Source organism: Neovison vison, chromosome 1, assembly GCF_020171115.1.
Source record: "Neovison vison isolate M4711 chromosome 1, ASM_NN_V1, whole genome shotgun sequence".
In the NCBI taxonomy this organism is placed as follows: Eukaryota; Metazoa; Chordata; class Mammalia; order Carnivora; family Mustelidae; genus Neogale; species Neogale vison.
In genome coordinates this window covers 80,233,132-80,254,370 of record NC_058091.1, presented here as the reverse complement: position 1 = coordinate 80,254,370, position 21,239 = coordinate 80,233,132, and the positions used below count along the sequence as shown (strand labels likewise).

General features: G+C 34.3%; 1 long non-coding RNA gene across 1 annotated transcript; it reads left to right on the top strand.

The window, feature by feature from the left end:
* Positions 1 to 1,734: 1,734 nt before the first annotated feature.
* LOC122899316 lies at positions 1,735 to 12,939 on the top strand. Its single transcript, XR_006383103.1, has 3 exons — positions 1,735 to 1,772; positions 12,111 to 12,199; positions 12,848 to 12,939. It is a non-coding gene; the product is annotated as an uncharacterized LOC122899316 (long non-coding RNA).
* The last annotated feature ends 8,300 nt before the right edge of the window (positions 12,940 to 21,239 follow it).

The window sequence follows — 21,239 nt, the reverse complement described above, 5'->3', positions numbered from 1 at the left end:
GTGTCTCCAAAACCAGAAGAATTCTACTCATGCTTTGAATCTCTTCATTTTTAGAGATCCAACCTGATTAAGTCAGGTCCACACAGATAATGGGTTTTTGACTAAATCAAAATCAAAATATTTGCTGCTTAATTATATCTACAAAAATCCCTTTGGTTATAATATGCCCCGGCCATGCCTACATTCAATGGGAGGGGATTATATAGGGTATATACACTGGGGGGTGTGAATCTTGAGAGCCAAATTAGAATTCTGCCTATCATAGCACGATTTTGAAAACCATGATATATGGAAATAAAAGGAGTATTCCAAGTTCAAAAAATTTGGTATGGGAAGCGTGGAGATTTAACCAGGAGTATGTATATCCAGATATTAAAGGAAATAAACAGAGAAAAGAAAGACTTGGGGCTGCAAGTGATTTCCCCCCCACCACAGGTTGACAATGAGAAATGTACAACTTGAAGAAACAGAGGTTTCAGGATGGTGTGTAATAAGCAAAAACAAACTGACAAACAGAACAATATTCTAAAGAAGTCTGTTCATTTTTCAGTAGGAAGTATCTACCTCAACTTTATCTCTCATTTTCTCTTTCCATTTGTTTAAAGTAATTTATTCATTCTATGCCTCAAAAAACTATTGTATTTAAAGTTATTGTCTTCTTATATTTTTTATTTCAAAATATAAGAATTTTTTTGAAGAATAACTACAATGACCAGCTTTTTCTTTTTAAACACTTCATCAGAAATTTACTGCATGCCATCTTATATTCACACGGAAGATAAGCATTTTCACTACTCTGTTGAAAAGATTAGATATGCATACCCTAAAATGATAATGTCCTATTTACAATTTAAATTCATACAGAGAAGATGGGAATGGAGGCAGGGGCAGGGGCTAGGAAGGAAGAAGGAATTGCCAAATTTAATACATTTCTAATTTTTTCTTGGTGTATGCTGAACAAGTTGGCATTCTCCTCATAATTATACTCTCTATATTCAACAGTAAATCACCCTCCAGTCCATTATTCTCTAGTTTAAATAATTCCAATCCAATTAAGTTTCCCTTGAAAAACCTATTGTCTAACTATTTAATAGCTTTCCTTTTTTCTCTTTAAATTTATGTTTTTCTATATAACTTTAAAACTTAGGAGTATAGGCATTATGTATGGTATACACTATTAGGCACACAGAGGTTTTATAATACATTGATAACTATGGATTATAGGTTTTATATATATACTTCTATTTTATTGTTAATCTAAAAATGACAAGGTAGGCCTTGATAGGAATGTGACCACTTAATCTCACTTTTTCATTTTCGAATTTCCACTGAGAATACCTAGAGGCCTATAATTGAATGCAAGTCTACTAGGAAGGTCATTTTCATCCAGTGAAAGAAATAGCTGAGCAATTGCCTTGGGATTTTTCACTGCCTTGGTCAGACACCCTCAATGTTTAAGTAGTCTTCTGAGATCTTTTTAAGATATTGTATTATTTTTTATTTCACTAGACTGGATTACTTAATAACTGGATTAAACTGTCCTATTTAATAAGCATCCGTGCTTCTATACAGTAAATGATTTATGGAATGTTTTAGTGCAGATTCCAAAATTAGGAGATGTATTTCAAGAGGGTGGCTTATATACTAAGAGAATCTGGCACCACTGAATCAAACCATTCATAAATTCATTTCTTCTTTTTTTTTTTTTTTTTTCTTTAGCCTATGTTGCATCTTTGACATTGCAAAAACTTGCATTGTTTGGTTTGGACATGGTGAGTTTTAAGTATGTTTGCATGATGGATATCAGCCTTAATTAAGATACTATACTCTAGAACAAGAGGAGAATAAAAAGCCACTTTATTAAAAAAAGATACAATATTCTATCTACATTCAGATAAAAAGGGCAGGGAACAAAATTTGTGTTTGAGACCAAGAACAAGGCACTGCAAAATATAATTATGTATAAATTATGCCACAATCAAGAGAAAAACCACTGGCTGAATGCTCATCATGGTCTAAGGAATGCAGATCTGAAAATAGTTCTGTTTTTTGGCAAGATATGCAACATCCCAATCTAAGTCAGAAAGGAAAGCCAAAAAAATAGGTCTAATTGCACTTTGTATAAGCAGAGATTGACACACTAGCTTCACCTGGATTCTGAAAGATGATGAATAAAATACCTTTATGAAAGGCTTAGTCAGGGACTAGTGGAGAAGCCCTGCTACAGAGTTTGAGTTTTAAAGGACAAATACATAATAGAGAGTTGAATGAAAGGATTTTAATCTGTCCAGATCTGAATTTAAGAGGCTTTTTCATGAAAGAGCCAAATTATATTAAAAATGCCTCAGTAAACTATCTTTGTTGGCAAGGTAAACCTTTATATTATATCCTTCTGAAATGGTTTTGAAGGTGATGGTCAGGTTTAAGGATAAAAAGTATTTGAGTCAAAGTAAAGTGTAATGGTTAAGGGGAAAGTCTTCCAGGGGTAGACTCCAAGAGTTTTACTTCTTCCAAATGGGAGGAAAATATATGATTGTTCTTCAAATAGCACACGAGTTGTTTCTTCCTATGTCATAATGTGAACGCAAGAAATATAAAGCATCCCTTTCAGTTCCTGCCCTATATATTTTACAACTTTTATATCTGTGAACATTAAACTCTTTCCTGGAGTCATGGATATATTTTACTTACTCTCAGTATTTTTTGATTTCTCACAAAAAGTGGAAACTCAGCAATAGGCCATATTAATGATAAATTTTAAGTACTTGGCCTTAATTTGATGTATTAGTCTCTGAATCTCTTACTGTTATGTTGCCAAAAGAGCTCATAGAACAATATGACTAACTTAGTAATGACCAGGATGCTGAGGAGACTACAAAATAAAATCTGAAAGCCAATTATATTTGAACAATATAATGACAACTCAAGGGACTGAACTTATGGAATATAACATGGGCAACATTTCTCTAGAAATACTAATTTTTAAATGCATTGTGTTTTCATGTTTAATCTTTCAGTTTGAATATAGTGATTTCTCTGTTGGTATAAGGAGAACATAATATGAAATTTAAAATTTTTAAATATGATAAAATGTACTATTATGTTTTACTATGTTATATAAATGATTCTGTAAACACAAGTTCATTAAAATATACTTCGTATATGTACAGAATGCTGAAAATTCTAAAAATAGTATGTATAAAGGAATTGCTTACTTGCTAGTTAAATGAGATGGGGAGAGCCATAAACTTGTAATAAATAAGGGGATGGAAAATATTAGATAACAGTTTAGGGGATGTGGGGAAGAGTTAGGTATGAAGGTATTTGGCATCCTGAATTGCCTTAATTTTCATAAGTGAGCTTCATTTTATAAATATCTGAACTGCCTTTAGTTCATCAAGGCAATGGTGCCTAAATATGAACTTCGAAACAAGAGTTTTAAAAAGCTATGTTAGCAATTTTTTTTTTCAGTTCATGCTTGAAGTTATATTATAAAATGTGATACAATATCATTTATATACATTATAGTTATAGATTATTACTGAAAGGATCAAGGTTCACAGTTCTATAAGTAAATGAATACTACATTTAAAAATACATACAAGGCTCTTTGGAGGAATGGCTAATTCTAGGACTGCAACAAGAAATGTACAATGAAACTGGAGGGTTTTATAATGTCCAAAGTAAGAAAGTGGTAAAAATAAAAACTTGACAATTATGTGTTTATGTTAAAGGGATATTCAAACCAAATGAAATCACTACCAATGGCCAAAGCTGGAACAATTTGAACAACAAATAAAATGGTTTAGGATTATAATCCAAAATATAATGTAAATATCCATGTGTCTGTACTGATACAAATAAATGATTAGACAAAGAAGTAAACAAATGAAGGATGAGCTACTACATCTCCATTATAGAAGAACTCAAAGTAATTTATATAGATACTTCTTTCTGAAGGAGGTGTACCACAACTCCTCATTCCTTAAGTATGGACTATACAAGTAACTTCCTTCCGGAAAGTACAGTTGTGGAAAGGGAGGGGAAAAAAAGTAACTGTAATTTACAGTGGAGACATCAGATAAACCATGCTGTGGCCAAGTGATTCAGGTCAAAACTAACAGTGATAAATCATGGCGATACTATGTATTCTTGATATTATGGTAGAAAATGGTACTTTTTAAAAATATATTTTATCTATTTTACAGGAGAGAGGGATAGCACAAGCAGGGGGAGCAACCGAGGGAGAGGGAAAAGCAAACTGCCCACTGAGCAGGGAGCCGGATACAGGGCTCAATCCTAGGACCCTGGGATCATGACCTGGGCCAAAGGCACATACCTAACCTCTGAGCCACCCAAATGCCCCACAAAATGGTACTTTAATATATGGCCTTAAAAAAAAAAAAAAAGATTTATTCATTTATTTGAGAGAGAGTCGGGGGAGGGGCAGAGGAGGCAGGGGAAAGAATCTTGAGCAGATTCTGCACTGAACTTGGAGCTCAATCATTCCACTCTGAGATCATGACCTGAGTCAAAACCAAGAATCAGGTGCTTAACTGACTGAGCAACCCAGGTCCCCACTACCATAGTCTTTCTTACAAAACCTTTAATCCCAATCTAATCATGAATAAAATATCAGACAAATACCTATTAAGGGAAATTTTATAAAATGCCTGCCAAGTAATCCTCAAAACTGTCACAGCCATCAAAAACAAAGTCTGAGAAACTCTCACAGCCAAGAGGAGACTAAAGAGACATGATGACTAAATCCAATGTGGTATCCTGGATGGGATCCTGGGGGGAAAAAACAAACATGAGATTTATCTATCTGGTGCATTTTGAATATGATTGCATGATAGATACTAGGCCCAATTAAGATATGGTAACCAAAAACAGACAAAGATATTACAAACAAAGAACATTACAATAAGATTTTCATCATAAATATAGATGCAATAATATTTATTAAAATACTAGGATATCAAATTCAAAACTATCAAGAAAACATAATGCATTATGATCAATAAGATTATCCCAGTAATGCAAGGTAGGTTCATTTAATATTCAAAATATTAATTACTATAATTCACCTCATCAACAGACTAAAGTAGAAAATGGCATGATCATTTCAATGGAGATAGAAGAAGCATCAGACAAATTTAAAAAGTCATTCATAAAATCTCTTGGTAAAAAATGAACAATAGGCTATTTTCTCAAACTGATAAAATTTATCTAAGAAAAACCTACAATCAACATCATGCTAAATGCTGAAATATGGATGCTTTTTCCCTAATATGAGACCATGGACAATCCTATTAATCTTACCAGTTATAGTTGACATTTTTACTGTAAATTTCTGCCAGGGCAACAAGGTAAAGCAAGAAAAGTAGATAATAAAAACACATATAGATTAGATAAACATGATAGATAATTTGTGTAAAATATATGAAATAATCTATAAAAAAACTACTAGAACTAATGAGTTTTCTTAACATCACACAAAATATCGTCAATATATGAAAATCAATAATATCATTCATTATAATACTGTGTATGAGTAGTTGGAGATTGAATTAAGTGTTACTTGTAATAGACTTGTAATAGTATCAATAAGTAAGAACTGTTTGGGCATAATGGTAAAAAAAGTGCAATACTAGCGTAGTGAAAACTACAAAATATTGCTGATAGAAATTAAAGAAAACAAATGAAATAGAGAAATATTTCATGGTTATGATTTAGAACACTCAATATTGATTTGAACTGATTTATAGGTTTAATGTATTCCCAATTACAATGACAACAGACTAGTTTAAGAAATTGACAAACTGGGGCGCCTGGGTGGCTCAGTGGGTTAAGCCACTGCCTTCAGCTCAGGTCAGGATATCGGGGTCCTGGGATCAAGTCCCTCATCGGGTTCTCTGCTCAGCAGGGAGCCTGCTTCCTCCTCTCTCTCTCTGCCTGCCTCTCTGCCTACTCGTGATCTCTATCTGTCAAATAAATAAGTAAAAAAAAAAAAAAGAAATTGACAAACTGCATTAAAAATTTGTATGAAAATGTAAAAACACATAAAATAGCTAAAAATTTTTGAAAGGAATGAACTTGGAAGACTTGTACTCTCTGATCTCAATCCTGTAAAAGGCGTGAATTTTGTGTAAGAATAAACATATACAGGGGCACCTGGGTGGCTCAGTGGGTTAAGCCTCTGCCTTTGGCTCAGGTCACAATCTCAGGGTCCTGGGATCAAGCCCCTCTCTGCTCAGCAGGGAGCCTGCTTCCCCCTCTCCGTCTGCCTTCTGTTCTCCCTACTTGTGATCTCTCTCTCTCCCTCTGTCAAATAAATAAATAAAATCTTAAAAAAATATATACAACAGTGAAACAGAATAAAGTTCAGAAAAAAGCCAACATACAAGTGGTAACTGATTTTGAATAAAATACCATGGAGATATATTAGGGAAAAGCTCGTCTTTTCAATGAATGGTGCTGCAATACTTGGGAATCCTGGGATAAAAACAATTTTCAGCTTTAACTTCACACCATACAGAAGTCACCTTGAAATGAATAAGAGATATAAATGTAAGAGATAAAACTATAAAATGTTTGAAAAAAAACCGAAGAAAATATTTGTGATTTTGTTTCAGGAAAATAACTTTTAAAGGGTATGAATCATAAAAGAAACATTGTTAAATTTTAGTTAATAAAATTTTTAAAAAAAATGTTCTAAATCATGGTTAGGAAAATGAAAATGTAATACACAGTCTGGAAGAATATATTTGCATCACATTGGCAAATAAATGGATTAAAATATTCCTGGCATTATCATTCATTGGGGATGCAAATTAAACCACAAGGAGATATCATACATACCCACTAGACTAGGTAGAATTTAAAAGGCTGACAAGAACAGGTGTTGGTAAGGTTGTGGAGCAAATGGAAATCTCATATATATTGCTTGTAGAAAAATGGAATGGTGTAGCCACTTTGGAAAATAGGTTGGCAGCTTCCTATGTAGTTAAACATGTACTTTTCATATGATCTACTTATTCCATTCTTTCTTATTTAGACAAGGAAAGAAAATGTATTCACACAGACATCAGTACATGAATTTTTTTAGCAGTTTTATCTATAATATCAAAAATCTGGAAGCAACCCAAATGTCTGTCAACTAATAAATAGAAAAATATTTACCATATAATGGATTATTATTCAGTAATCAGAAAGAACAAATTATTGATACACATGGCAACATGAATAAATCTCAAAGACTTCTTAAAAAACAAGAGATTCTAGTTAGTCAGCCTAGACTCTATGTTATATAATTCCATTTATGTAAAATTCTAGAAATGGCAAAACTATCATTGCAGAAAGCAGATTAGTTGTTGCCAGGGTCTATGGTTAAAGGGAAGGAATTCATGCAAATAGGCACAAGGAAAATTTAGGGAGTGAGGGCATTTAAATATCTGTTTATATTTATCAAATATGATCAAAATACTTCAAATTATTAAATTTTATCTTATAAATTATACCTCAAAAAGATGATTAAAAATATAACTAAAGGGGTGCCTGGGTGGCTCAGTGGGTTAAAACCTCTGCCTTCGGCTCGGGTCATGATCCCAGGGTCGTGGGATTGAGCCCTGCATCAGGCTCTCTGCTCAGCAGGGAGCCTGCTATCTCCTCTCTCTCTGCCTGCCTCTCTGCCTACTTGTGATCTCTGTCTGTCAAGTAAATAAATAAAATCTTTAAAAAATAAAAATAAGAAATAAAAATATAACTAAAATATCTGCATGAAAAAAAGAACCTAAGCACAAATCTAATAACCTTCATAATAATTAATTCAAAATAGATCACAATCCTAAATGTAAAATGCCAATGTAGAACACTTAGAAAATAATGTAGGAGAAAATCTAGACAACCTTGGATTTGGTGGTGACTTTTTAGATACAACATCAAAGGCATGATCCATGAAAGAATAACTGATTGTCTGGAATTTATTAAAATTAAAAAAAAAAAAAGTTCTGCTCTGCTTAAGATACTGTCAAAGGAATGAGAAGACAAGCCATAGACTGGTAGGAAATATTTGCAAAACCCATATCTGCTGAAGGGCTGTTATCCAAAATATACAAATAATACTTAAAACTGAACAATAAGAAAATGAATAACCTGATTAAAAAGTGGGCCAAAGCCCTTAATAGACATCTTTCCAAAGAAGATATACAGATAACAAATAGGTATGTGAAAATAAACTCAACTCATATGTTAAAACAGCAATGTGATGTCACTACACATCTTTTGAATTGGCAAAAATCCAAAACACTGACAATACCAAATGTTGAAGAATGTTGATAGTAATGCAAAATTATACAGTCATTTTGAAAGACCATTCAACCATTTCTTCTAAAACTAAACATGTTCTTACCATATAATCCAGCAGTAACATTCCTTGATATTTGTCCAAATTAGTTGAATTTTTGTCTAAACAAAAACTTGCACATGGATCTTTATACTTGCTTTATTCATAATTGCCTAAACTTTTAAGCCACCAAGACTCATAATTACCAAACTTAGAAGCAACTTTAATAGAAGAATAGATAAATAAGTTGTGGTAAATCTAGACAATAGAATATTATTCAATGCTAAAATGAAATGAGCTATCAAAGTATGCAAAGACATGGAGAAACCTTAAATGAATATTACTAAGTGAAAAGAACCCAATCTGACTCATACTGTATGATTCCAACTATATGACATTCTGGAAAGCCCTATATGTATGTGTATGTATGTATATAAGTATTGTGTGTGTGTGTGTGTGTGTATAGGAAGTCAGGGAACTGGGAGGGACTTCCTGCTTACTTAGGGAAGGTTGAATCTTTTTGTTCTATTCAGGTCTGCAACTGATTGGATGCGGTCCACCTACATTAGGGAGGTCCATCTATTTGACTCAGTCTGCTGATACAAATGTTAATCTTATTGGTAAACACCCCCACAGACACACCCAGAATAATGTTTGACCAAATGTCTGGGCACTCTGTGGCCCACTCAAGTTGATACATGAAATTAACCATCACATAGGGCAATAGAAGCTCTGCTGCTATGGAGATTTCATTTTATTTTAGGATCCAGACTGAAAGAGTAGCATCTTTCTAAGACTCAGAAGTACTGAGGCATAGGGAAAAGGCAAAAGAACTGGCAAAGCCACACAATCTCTGATAAAGCTTTTGTTCTGACTTTGAATACTGGCCACTCTTCCTACATTTTATTGGCTAAAACAGGTAACATGGTTAAGCTGGTGTAAATTTTTTAAAATATTCTATTTACTTGAGAGAGAGAGAAGGCACATGAATGGGGGGAGGGGCAAGAGGAGTGAGTGAAGCAGACTCCCCACTGAGCAGGGATCCCAATGTGGGCCTCAATTCAAGGACCCGAAATAGTGACCAGATGGTTAACCAATTGAGCCACCCAGGTGCCCCAACTGCTGTAAATTCTTGTGCAAGTATACTTATAGGTCACATGAAAATGAATGCTGATAAATAATCCTCCTATGGGGGACAGGGAAATGGAAGAATGTAATTTACTCTATCATATTATCTTCAAGGACTCAATAAGATCAAAATGTCCTATGATATTCAAATCCAAAATAGATAGCAAAATACTTCAGCATTTACATGATCTTTATCCATTTTGTTGAGTTTTTGAATTTGACAAAGAGCTGAAATAATGACACAATAAATTTGTTAAAAATAATTTATTGACAAAAAATATGGTATCATTTAGAATATAAAATAGAATCATAAGAGATACAAAATTATGGTTCTTGACTTACTCTTCATTCCCATTTTTAAATGATTCACTATCATGTTAACATATACTATGCTACTTGTTTTCTTACCACAGTTGGCACAGGGGAATTTTGCTGTTAAATGTGTCTATTGCCCTAATTCTGATGAAAAGATAGAGACTCCATTAACTGCAGTATCATAGGTACTTATGAACAAAAGCAGAGTATCACCACATTTAGTACATCCAGGTTAAGCTATATTTCATAACTGTTATCCTTGGAATATATGTAAAACTAAAATCTGTTGGAAAATGTTATATGAGGTCTACTAAAATCTGTTGGAAAATGTTATATGAGGTCCACTTTTAAAACACATTGACTGAGTGAGTTGCTTCAAATTTTAACATTCCACTTCTGTAATCAGAAAATAATATGTGATGGGGACAATTCATTATTTTTCTTCACTATTTCTCTGTTTTATTTTGCCAACATCTTTTGTAGCTAGATTTGGTGCTGTCACTAATGGAAGTAGAGGTGACATGAACTATTGTCAGGCCAGTAAATGCTGGTTTTCCTTCACTTCCTTCTTTCTGCCATCTCATTGTATAGAAGATGATGACAAGTGGACCAACCACCAACATTATACCTAGAAAGAAAAGGCAGAAATTCACCTTTCTAATAAGAATGAGTGATCTTTATACAAACCTGAGTCCCTGGGTGTTTTTGTGGAGCAGATTTGACTACCTGCCCTGGACTGCTCATTTCCTCTGAATATTTTGTGAGAGAAAAATTGAAAAAAAAAAAAAAACCTATCTTATTTAAATTGCTATGTTTTTGCATCTCTTTCACAGTAGCTTAGGCTATATATAACTAATTCATAGACAGATGTCGAATCTGGTGTCACTTGTGAGTTAAAATTGGTTACTTGGACAGAATCCACCAAATGGTCAAGAGCTGGTAACAGTGGCTCCTGACATGTGATTGCCTATCTCACCTCTCCTACCATTGTTTTGGGTCTTTGTGACTCTTGATGGCTCCTTGGCAGTCTACGGTCAAAAGTTATTATCACAAACAGATTTAATCAAATACTTCCAAAATGAAATAATTTCTAAAGTCAAAGATTACATTTCTTTAATTACAAAAGAGAAACTTGAATTAGGTTTCTTTATCTTTTAGCCAAGACCCTAGTGGTTCAGACTGATCACTTTTGACTCTTAAAAAGACTTTTGCCCCAGATTTAATATTCCTAGATTTTCTCATTATTGTGCATGATGTGTTGCTCATGCTATATAATGCTGGTAAAGGTGGTTAATAAAATAGAGGTTCCTTAAAATTGGAACCTTGTGCTAGTTTGATAAGGCCAGGGAGATTGAATTCTGTCATTAGTTGGGGAAGATCTTCCATGATTTCTAAACAAAGTTAATGTCCCGGCATTTCACTGTCTATCTTCCATGGGGTCTAGAGTGGGAATTCTGCCTTTGAATTACTAGAGAATTTATTTCTCATGATGACTTTCTGTGAACTAGGTTATGAACAAGCTCATCTGCATTTATTGATGCTTCTCTTTCCTTTTCTAATAACAACAGATTTTTTTTTTTTTAAGATTCTATTTACTTATTTGACAGAGAGAGATCACAAGTAGGCAGGGAGGTAGGCAAAGAGAGAGGAGGAAGTAGGTTCCCCGCTGAGCAGAGAGCCCGATGTGGGGCTCCATCCCAGGACCTCGGGGTCATGACCGAGCCGAAGGCAGAGGCTTAGCCCACTGAGCCACCCAGGCGCCCCACAACAGAATTTTTAAGAATAGTGGGTCATATCATCAGTTTCAGGAGAAAATGTGTTTACTTTCTTCTCCCAGCCAGGAGTTGTTATTGCACCTTTCTAGTTGGATCTCAGATGAGACTTTTACAGAAAGAATTAAAAATAGAAGAAGAAAAAAGAAAGGAAACATCATTCCCAAAGTTTCTTTGACCTTTAAGGGAAATGAATGGCACTGAGAGGAGTTGTAATGAACACTGGCTCCAGTGTTGTGACATTTCTATTACCTCATTGTTTGATAATTTCTCTCTACCCTGCTCAAATGATATCTGCAGTTTGCTTTTCCCATTTTTCACCTTGTGATTTATCCGGTGTTATTGAGGACTCAGTCTGTTTACTGTAACTGTGTTTTTATTATCCTTGTCTAAGGATGACTTTATGATTATGAGTTCCCTCTGAGTCTGCTCTAAATTCTTTGTTGCTAGCATTCTACGACATTACTTTAACTCATAATGTCTTACAGTACACTGCTGAATATATTGCCGTACAAACAGTGTACAAATTTATTTCTTTCCCTCCTCAGATTTTAATTCAGCAATCAACTGTCTTGGGGAGCGGTTTACTCAGTACAGCAAAGGAAGGAGATATAGATCCAATAACCAAATATGGCTGGTAAGAAAACTCCACAGAAACAGAAATATTGCACATTTATAGTGTTTTTGCACTAGTAGACTCTGGGAATTTTCATTTGTTTTGTAAATGTAAAGATAAACCTGAAGGCTATCTTAAAATATATTGCACCATGGACATCTTAATGGGATATGAATGCAGAGCTGTCAAACTATGCTTACAAATAATGTTATTTCCTAAACAATTTTATTTTAGGGATTTGTACACTATTTTTCCTGAACAAATATGTGGATTAAGCCAAGATATGCCAATAAGTGCTGGGGAAATGTCTTATGGATATGAACACATTATCTGATAAAAATTCATATGTGACTGTTTGCTCACGGCTGAAGATACAGATAGGCCAAAGATCAGTGAAGAGGAAACAAATCCAATCCTGTGCATTAGGATTCCTCACCATAGTGAGCTCATACCTAATACACCAAAACAGCCCAGTAATGTTAAAAAAAAAAAAATCTGAAATTGCATTTATGGTCAGTGAGAGCTGGGGTCTCATAGAAATAATTTTGACCTTAAAGGAACTGGTGTAGACCTGCTTGTCATTTTGCCTGGAAAAATACCCATTCATCTTTTCTTGTCTTTTTTATTTTTTTTAAAGATTTTTCTTTTGTTGTTGTTGTTCTTTGCCAGAGAGAGAGACAGCACAAGCAAGGGGAACAGCAGGCAGAGGAGAAGCAAGCTCTTCACTGACAAGGAGTCTGATACAGGACTCCAAGCCAGGACCCTGGGATTGTGACCTGAGCCAAAGGCAGACACTTATCTGATGGAGCCACCCAGATATCCCTCATCTTTTCTTGTTGTAAGTATATTTATTAATCAGGATGATAGGAAAACTATTCCAAGTCAGAGTATCCTGGCTTAGAATATTTCAGAACGCCTCCCCCAACTCTGGAAGGCTGACTAGTACCTTGTTTGAGAGCATACCATCTGAGATTAGACAGCTGATCAGGGTTTCAATCCTACTCTGCCAATCTCTCTGGCTAGCTATGACCCTGCTAGGGTCTTCAGAATAGCCTGGGGATAAGAATGGAACCTGCCTCAGAGATATTGTGTGAAGCATTTAGCACAAATTAGAAGAGGAAGGATGGTGCCTACAAAATGGTTGCTTTCACCAGCGAGGCTGCTTGTCTAGTAAAGCAACACATTCCTATCTCCCTTACACCTTGGTACACATCCAGACCTATTGAAATACCATGGGTAGAATAATATGAGATTCCTTTTTACACTTGGGAATATTCTCCCCCCCCCATCTGTGGGGTTCACTCTACATTTTGGATAGCCAAAACACTGGTGGCCCAATATTTGTAAGTCTCAAGACCTATGTACCCTTCAGAATTGTTAAGATTGGGCATTCATTATATATTGATGAAAAAAGAATCTTAATTTTCTGAACTTTAGAAAGGGAAAAATGAACTTATTATATATCTAGGGATAGAGGAAGTGTGATTAAAAAGAATGAATAATATGATTTCCTTTGATTACTTTGAAAAATGAATTTCCAAACTACATCGGATCAAAGCAGTGTGCAGATTATTGAAATAAGTTATTAGGGGATCTGTAAAGAGAAAAGAACAAGTAATACAAAAAGAATTGCTTACTTCATTTATACTTTGAAAAGGTGCAGAGCTTCTAAAACAAGGACAAAATTAGTCTTGGCAAAGATGATATTAACCTAATAACAAATAAGGTATCATTTTTCAAATCAGACTCAAGGTTTCCAAATTCATCTAAGAAGATTTAAACTATGGTTTTATAATGATAGGATGAAATAGATAAAGTTATTTGAGAGAATATCTAAGGAAATTAGTAGTTGGGTATTGGAGAAAAGCAGATTAATAATGTATACTAAGTGCTCTGTAGCCAACCTGAAAAACAAACAAACAAAAAACCAAAAAAACCCTCTAGAGATCACTGAGTTTTTACAAGTTTTCTAAGGACTTATAGTTCTTAATTGGGTCTTAACTCTTTGAATGAAATTATTTTTCTACTGCTATCATATTTTGGGTTGGTAACATTAAAAATAAAAAAGCCAGTTATTTTCCCAGCAAAATAGGTTTATTCAGTAATAGCAGAGAATTGAATTTGGGACACACAGGCTATGGCAAAACCATAGACAAGTCCAACAAAGGAGAAGCGTATTGTTTTGTTAAGAAGGAGGAAGGGGGGAGGCATTGTTTTGAATGAAAGTCCACTGGAGAAAAAACAAGAGGAGTTCAAGGTGATGACAGTTGCTCATTGTCTGATTTGGAGGAGTCGTCCATCTCTTAGAGGAGATGCAATGTATATCTTTTCCTCTTGGGACCTGTAACAGGTGATTCTTTCCTGCTAAGGACTCTTCTGCTAGGGTTTGTAATTAACAACTTCTTGTGATCAATGTGGAGTGGTACAGAGTGAGAGCTCCCCCTTCTGGCCTCCCAACTCTTTTAAAATGAGCTTTTCCCTTTATAATTTTCACAGGGTTAATAAATATTGTCCATCATACTAATCTTCAGATTACTAGATTGATTTATAAATTAGTCCCTTTGTATTAACATTAAACATACAAAAGTTTTTGTTCACTTTAGTTGTGCCATTCAGAAACTCATGGATTTCAGGAATACCTACTCTGGTTTTTGTTATCCAAATGCAAGAGGTCAGATTTTTTTTTTTTTTTTTTTAGATTTTATTTATTTATTTGACAGCCAGAGATCACAAGTAGGCAGAGAGGCAGGCAGAGAGAGAGGAAGGGAAGCAGGCTCCCTGCTGAGCAGAGAGCCCAATGCGGGGCTTGATCCCAGGACTCTGGGATCATGACCTGAGCCGAAGGAAGAGGCCTTACCCATTGAACCACCCAGGCACCCAGAGGTCAGATCTTTCTATCTCTTCTTGTAAGAGGAATGTACTCCTTTCCATTCTTACTCATAATTTTGGGGGTCTATCAATCTTTTTTTTATAAATTCATTATTTCTATCTTGGACTATGGTGCAAATTATTCCCAGATACAGACTTTTTGCTTAATAAAATAATAAATTACGTGTTTCCCTTTGGTTTACTTCATTGTTTTAATGATATCTAACAGTTTGGATTTTTAGTGGACTTCTCATTCTGGAAGAAATATACATAACAGAAAAATCTATAGCTGAGCTTCCTCAATAGTGTCTCCTAACTCACTTTTTAAAAACACCTATATGTAAAAGCCTTAATTAAGATATAATTTACATACCATACAATTAACCTACTTAAAGTACACTATTGGATGATTTAAGTATATTTACAGAATTATGCAACACCACTATAGTCAAATTTGGAACGTTTTCACCACCACCACAAAAATAAATCCTGCACCCTTGAGAAGTCATTTCCCATTTTCCTCCAAAGCACCCATTCCCTAAGTTCTAGACAATCACTGTTCTATTTGTGTCTCTAGTTATTTACCTATTCTGAAAATTTCATCTAAATGGAATCACATAGTATGTGGTCTTTTGTGACTGGCTTCTTTCAATAGCATAACGTTTTCAAGATTCATTCATGTTTTGGCATGATTTTTTTTTTAAAGATTTTATTTATTTATTTGACAGACAGAGATTACAAGTAGCAGAGAGGCAGGCAGAGAGAGAGGGGAAAGCAGGCTCCCTGCCGAGCAGAGAGCCGATACAGAGCTCGATCCCAGGACCCTGGGATCATGACCTGAGCTGAAGACAGAGGCTTTAACCCACTGAGCCACCCAGGCGCCCCTGGCATGATTTTTATATACCAAATCATGTTATCTGAAAACAAAAATAACTTTTTTTTTCCCTTTCTAGTCTGATGATTTTTAATTAATTTTCTTGACTAATTGCCCTGGCCAGGATCTTTAGTACAATGTTGAGTAGAAGTAATGAGAGCAGACATCCTTTCCTTGTCTCTGGTCTTACAGGGAATTCATTCAGTCCTTTGTCATAAAGTGTTATCTTAGTTGTGAATTTTGTAGATGTCTTTCATCATATTGAAGAAGTCCCCATCTGTTACCAATTTGTCAAATAGATTTAGACCTCACTAAGTGAGGTCGGATTCATCAAATATCTTCTCTGCATCTATTGAAAAGATCATGTGGGTTTTATCCTTTATTTTATTAATATAGAACATATCAAGATATATATGATTTTTATTAGGTGCATATATAATATAGTTTTTATATATTTTTTGTGGAATAAAGATTTTTTCATTATAATACACACTATCTCTAGTAACTTTTTTGTTCTATTTTGTCTGACATTAGTCTAGGCGTTCCCAGCTCTCTTACACTTTTTGTTTGCATGATGTACCATCTTCCAACCTCTATTTTCAGTCTATTTTTATCTTTCAACCTAAACTGCGTCTTCCGTGGGCAGGATGGTGATATAGTTTTCTATCGTTATCTCCCCCCAAAACATCGATTTCGACAAGCACTCATGGATGAGACTACCTATGTAGGAATCTGGGGTCTAGAAGAGAGGTTCCAGCATATGGTTTCCCTTAACGTTTATATTAAATTGTTTTGTCCTCAATCCTACATATTACAAGAGATCAAGCCTTTCTTTCCTTTGACCCAGTATTTTTACATGTCTAGAAGTTTATTCAAACTTTCTGAAGAGATTGATTTCATTTCTCATGGTCGTAACTAATCTCTTCTCTTTCTTCGTCTTCCTCCCCTCCTTCTTCTTCCTTTTCACTTCAACTGAATTCTTTATCTTACTTTTTTCTTAATTCTATGTTTTGCCCTGTCCATTATATGTGCTGCATTTTTTAGTTTGGATGTTGTCTCGATTGTTTCCTTTCACCAAAATATCTCTATCACAAAACTGTTTGCATGTAGTGTGTGTGTGTGTGCACACATGCATGTGACAGACTGGATAACACCCCTCAGTCCCACACAGTCTATTCTGTGGCTATCAGTAAGAGTTTAAGCATTCTTATTCTATTATGGGTCTTTAAACCCTGGTCAGATAGGTCTGTGCATCATTATGGTAATTCTATTATGAAAACACACATATTTTTCTATGAAAATTATGGTTCAATTATTCAGTTAAGAGTTATTCATCAGGGGCGCTTGGGTGGCTCAGTGGGTTAAAGCCTCTGCTTTCAGCTCAGGTTATTATCCCAGGGGGTCCTGGGATAGAGCCCTGCATTGGGCTCTCTGCTCAGCAGGGAGCCTGCTTCCTCCTCTCTCTCTGCCTGCCTCTCTGCCTACTTGTGATCTCTGTCTGTCAAGTACATAAATAAAATATTTTTTTAAAAAAAGTTATTCATCAATTATCAATAATTATAATTTATCAATTATTGAGCTCCTAAGTACACAGCTTCATTAAAAAGGACTTATCCATATGATATCATTAAGTGGTTACTATTAAATAGATGCTGTTTTTTCCTTTGTGTTGCTGAGTAAAATATCAGTCTTTATAAAATAGTATATTCCTCCCTAATGCTTCCAGAGTACATTCTATAGACGATAATTAACTCTAATCCATTGACTACCTTTTTGTTCTAAACAAGATAAGAAAAACATACACTTTAACCATATATTCCCTGTAACTTCTGTTACCTTTATTTTCTCATCATCTACCTCAAGACTTTTATACTTCATTTGTCCTTTATAATTGTCAGGCAGGGTTGTAGAGTAAACGATGTGAGCTTGTAAACTGTTCTGAGTTTACTTCAGTTTTCTGGGTGGAGTTCATCTTTCCTTTAAGGAAGGAATCTCTTCTGACTCTGAATTTATTTCATGGAGTACTTTGATAGTGATTAAAGAAACCTCTGGAGTTTTTTCCACTGAGTAAATAAAAAAAATATCATCACTAAAAGTGCTACAGGGCAAGGAGTAGGTATAAATTTATGGCATTAATTTGAAGTAAGACAAAACACACATATACATGAATTCCTCAAGCCCAGTTATAAGTATTAATTAATGTTTTTGGAAAATAATGATATAGAAACACTTTTATTTATTCTGAAGGCTGCTAATCATTAACAATTAGATTTTTCAAAAAAGAGTGAAGGAAAGAGATGCTATAACTTTATGTGTGTCTGTGTTAGGATCGTGAATTTTTAAGCAGGCAAATAAATATCCATTGTTCTCTTAAGAGAAAGAAATGCTTCCCCACAAAGTAGAAGATGTGTGGGTATGTAATCCATATTGATTATACAAGGGTCAACTAATGCCTAGAAAATAACATTTAAAAAAATCAACGCTGTCTTTAAAGATTTCAGGCACACTAATGATCAAATTCAGTGTAAAAAATAATGATAATGCTTAATTTCTTGGAAAATTTTAGGTTATATATCCAAAATGTTATATTTTTATTTCAAATACTTTTAGGAATTACAGCCAAATAAGCTTTTATGATAATACTGAATTGCTTTCTAAATTTAAAATTTATCCATAAGAAATTAATCTATGTGATAGGTTTTATCATAATATATAACTGTTTTAGAGGTCAGTAGTCTTAATTTTACATTCATTAATATGTTACCATTGCTTAAAAACTTTTTTTTCAATATGTGTATTAACTTTAGTGGACGTCTATATGTTCTCGAAACTTCCACTCAATCAATTAATGAGTTTGAATTTAATGAACAAAAACTAACTCACCCCAGAGATGGGTTCAGATTTTATCACCCTGGGTATTCTGGGGGAAATGTGATGATATGACTGCCACAAATGGGAATCTCAAGGCACAAGACAGGAACTGCAATAAAAAGTTTTGCATTAAAAAAAAATAAAAAAAGTTTTGCATTGTGGTCATTGATGAAAGCATGCCAGTATTCTTGGGCAACAAAGACATCATAGTCAGAGAGAGAACTGCAGTTGTACTTCCTGTTTGCCCTGTTCTGTAAGATTTAGCTCAACCTCCCTCCTTTCTGGAAAACTTTCATGAGTCTTGTCTGGACTTCCTTCCTTGTTTTCATGAGTCCTATATGGACTGACTTACTTGTTTTTCCTGTTCTTTTATAACACCTTGAGTTTATTATGATCTAAGCACTTAATGTACCATATCGTAACTACATATTTTCTTGTTTTGTGTATTTTATTGGACTGTGGCCTTTGTAAGGGATAGGGTTATATTAGATTCATTCTAAATCATCAGTGCTTAGGATAGTGCCTATCCCCCATAAGACATTTTATTTATTTATTTATTTATTTAGTAATATTTTTTAATTTTTTTCCCCCATAAGACATTTAAAAATACTTTTGAATGAATTAATAAATGAATAAACTGAAACCTTGAAACCCTCTGTGCTATCTATGCTTATAAGTGCAAATGAATTTATAACTAAGAAAAATGAAAACAGGTCAATTAGAAGTTATGTTGAAAACAGTCATGATTGTAGGACCCCTGGGTGGCTCAGTTGGTTAAGCATCCAACTCTTTATTTCAGCTCAGGTCATGATCTCAGAGTTGTGAGACTGAGCCACAGGTCAGGCTCCATGCTCAGCAGGGAGTCTGCTTGGTATTCTTTCTCTGCACCCCCCACCCCAAGTAAATAAATAAATCTTTAAAGAAAACAATAGTGATTGTTTCTTTAAAGAGTCATTAAGTGAACTTGGGAGACAGAATGTTTCTAGATAATGGAAATAAAATTTGAGGGGAAGAGAAACAAAAGGAAGGGATTGTCTTTGATAGATTGAGAGGTATTTTGGGTCCATGGTGTGACTTAATGTATGTTTAAGTTATTCACTTCATTAATGGCAGAGGAACTTCTGCAAGTATCTAGACAGTATTGACTTTCTAGGGATATGTGGAAGTAGACTTCAGCAGAGATTTTTCTAATGTTCTGCTCTGTGAAGTGAGCCATGCCATAGGGAAACTAAAATGCAAGGAAAAAGAAAAGACCATTTGCTAATGTATGTAATGTATGTATTGCTAATGTATGCTAGTTGTCACTCAATTTTTGTTACCACTTACTTGTGATTTAAATTCCTTTAATTGCATCTCCACTTCACCACATGGGCATCAAGGGTAAAACCTTTTACAGTGAACACAATTTCCTGATTAGCATCCAAAAACTGAGTTGGGTGCTTTCTCAATATATGAGACATATCTAGTTTTCCTCATTACATTTCTGAGACATTTTGCAGACATCTTCTGTATTGAAGTAAAAGATCATGGAAAATAAAATAGCAAGAGCTTTTTTCCTTTTTTTTTTTTTTGTTTTATTTTCGCTCCTAGAATGAAAGAATGTAAAGAGTAGAATAGGTGGTTAGAATTATTCCACAGAGACTAAATTTAAAATATTTACTTTCCATTCATAGGGCTTAAGAATACAAATGTTGAATAGACATTTCTTCAAAGATATACAAATGGCCAATAAAAACATGAAAATATGGTCAACATCATTAGTTATTAGAGAAATGCAAATCAAAATTACAATGAAGTTGTATTTCATATCCATTAAGATTTAGGGTACTTAAAAAAGTACCAAAAATGCAATAGCAACAACAAAATAATATGGAAAGTAACACATGTTTGTGAGAATGTGGAAGAATTGGAACCCTCATATATTGTTGGTGGGAATGGTTTAACATCTGTGTAAAACAGTTTTATGGTTTTTAAAAAATTAAACATAATTACCATATAACCCTCCATTCCATTCCTACGTATATTCCCCAAAGTCCTGAAACAGGCACTAAACTGGTACATGTACACACATGCTCATATCAGAAATAGTTACAAGAGCTAAAAGTTGGAAACAGTTCAAATGTCCATCAACAAATGAATGGGTAACAAATTGTGTTATATACATACAATGGAGTAATTATTCTAAGAGTGAGCAAAGCACTGATCCACACTACAATGTAGATGAATCTCCAAAATGAAAGAAGCTAGACACAAAAGGTCCCATACTATATGATTTTATTTATATGAAATATCCAGAAGAGCTGAATCCATAGAGAGAATATAGATTACTGGTTGCCAGGGACTAGGGGAAAGTGGAGATAAGGCGAAACTGCTTAGTGGGTGAGAGGTTGTATTTTGCAATGATGGAAATGCTTTGAAACTAGACAGAGGTGGTCATTGTATAACCTT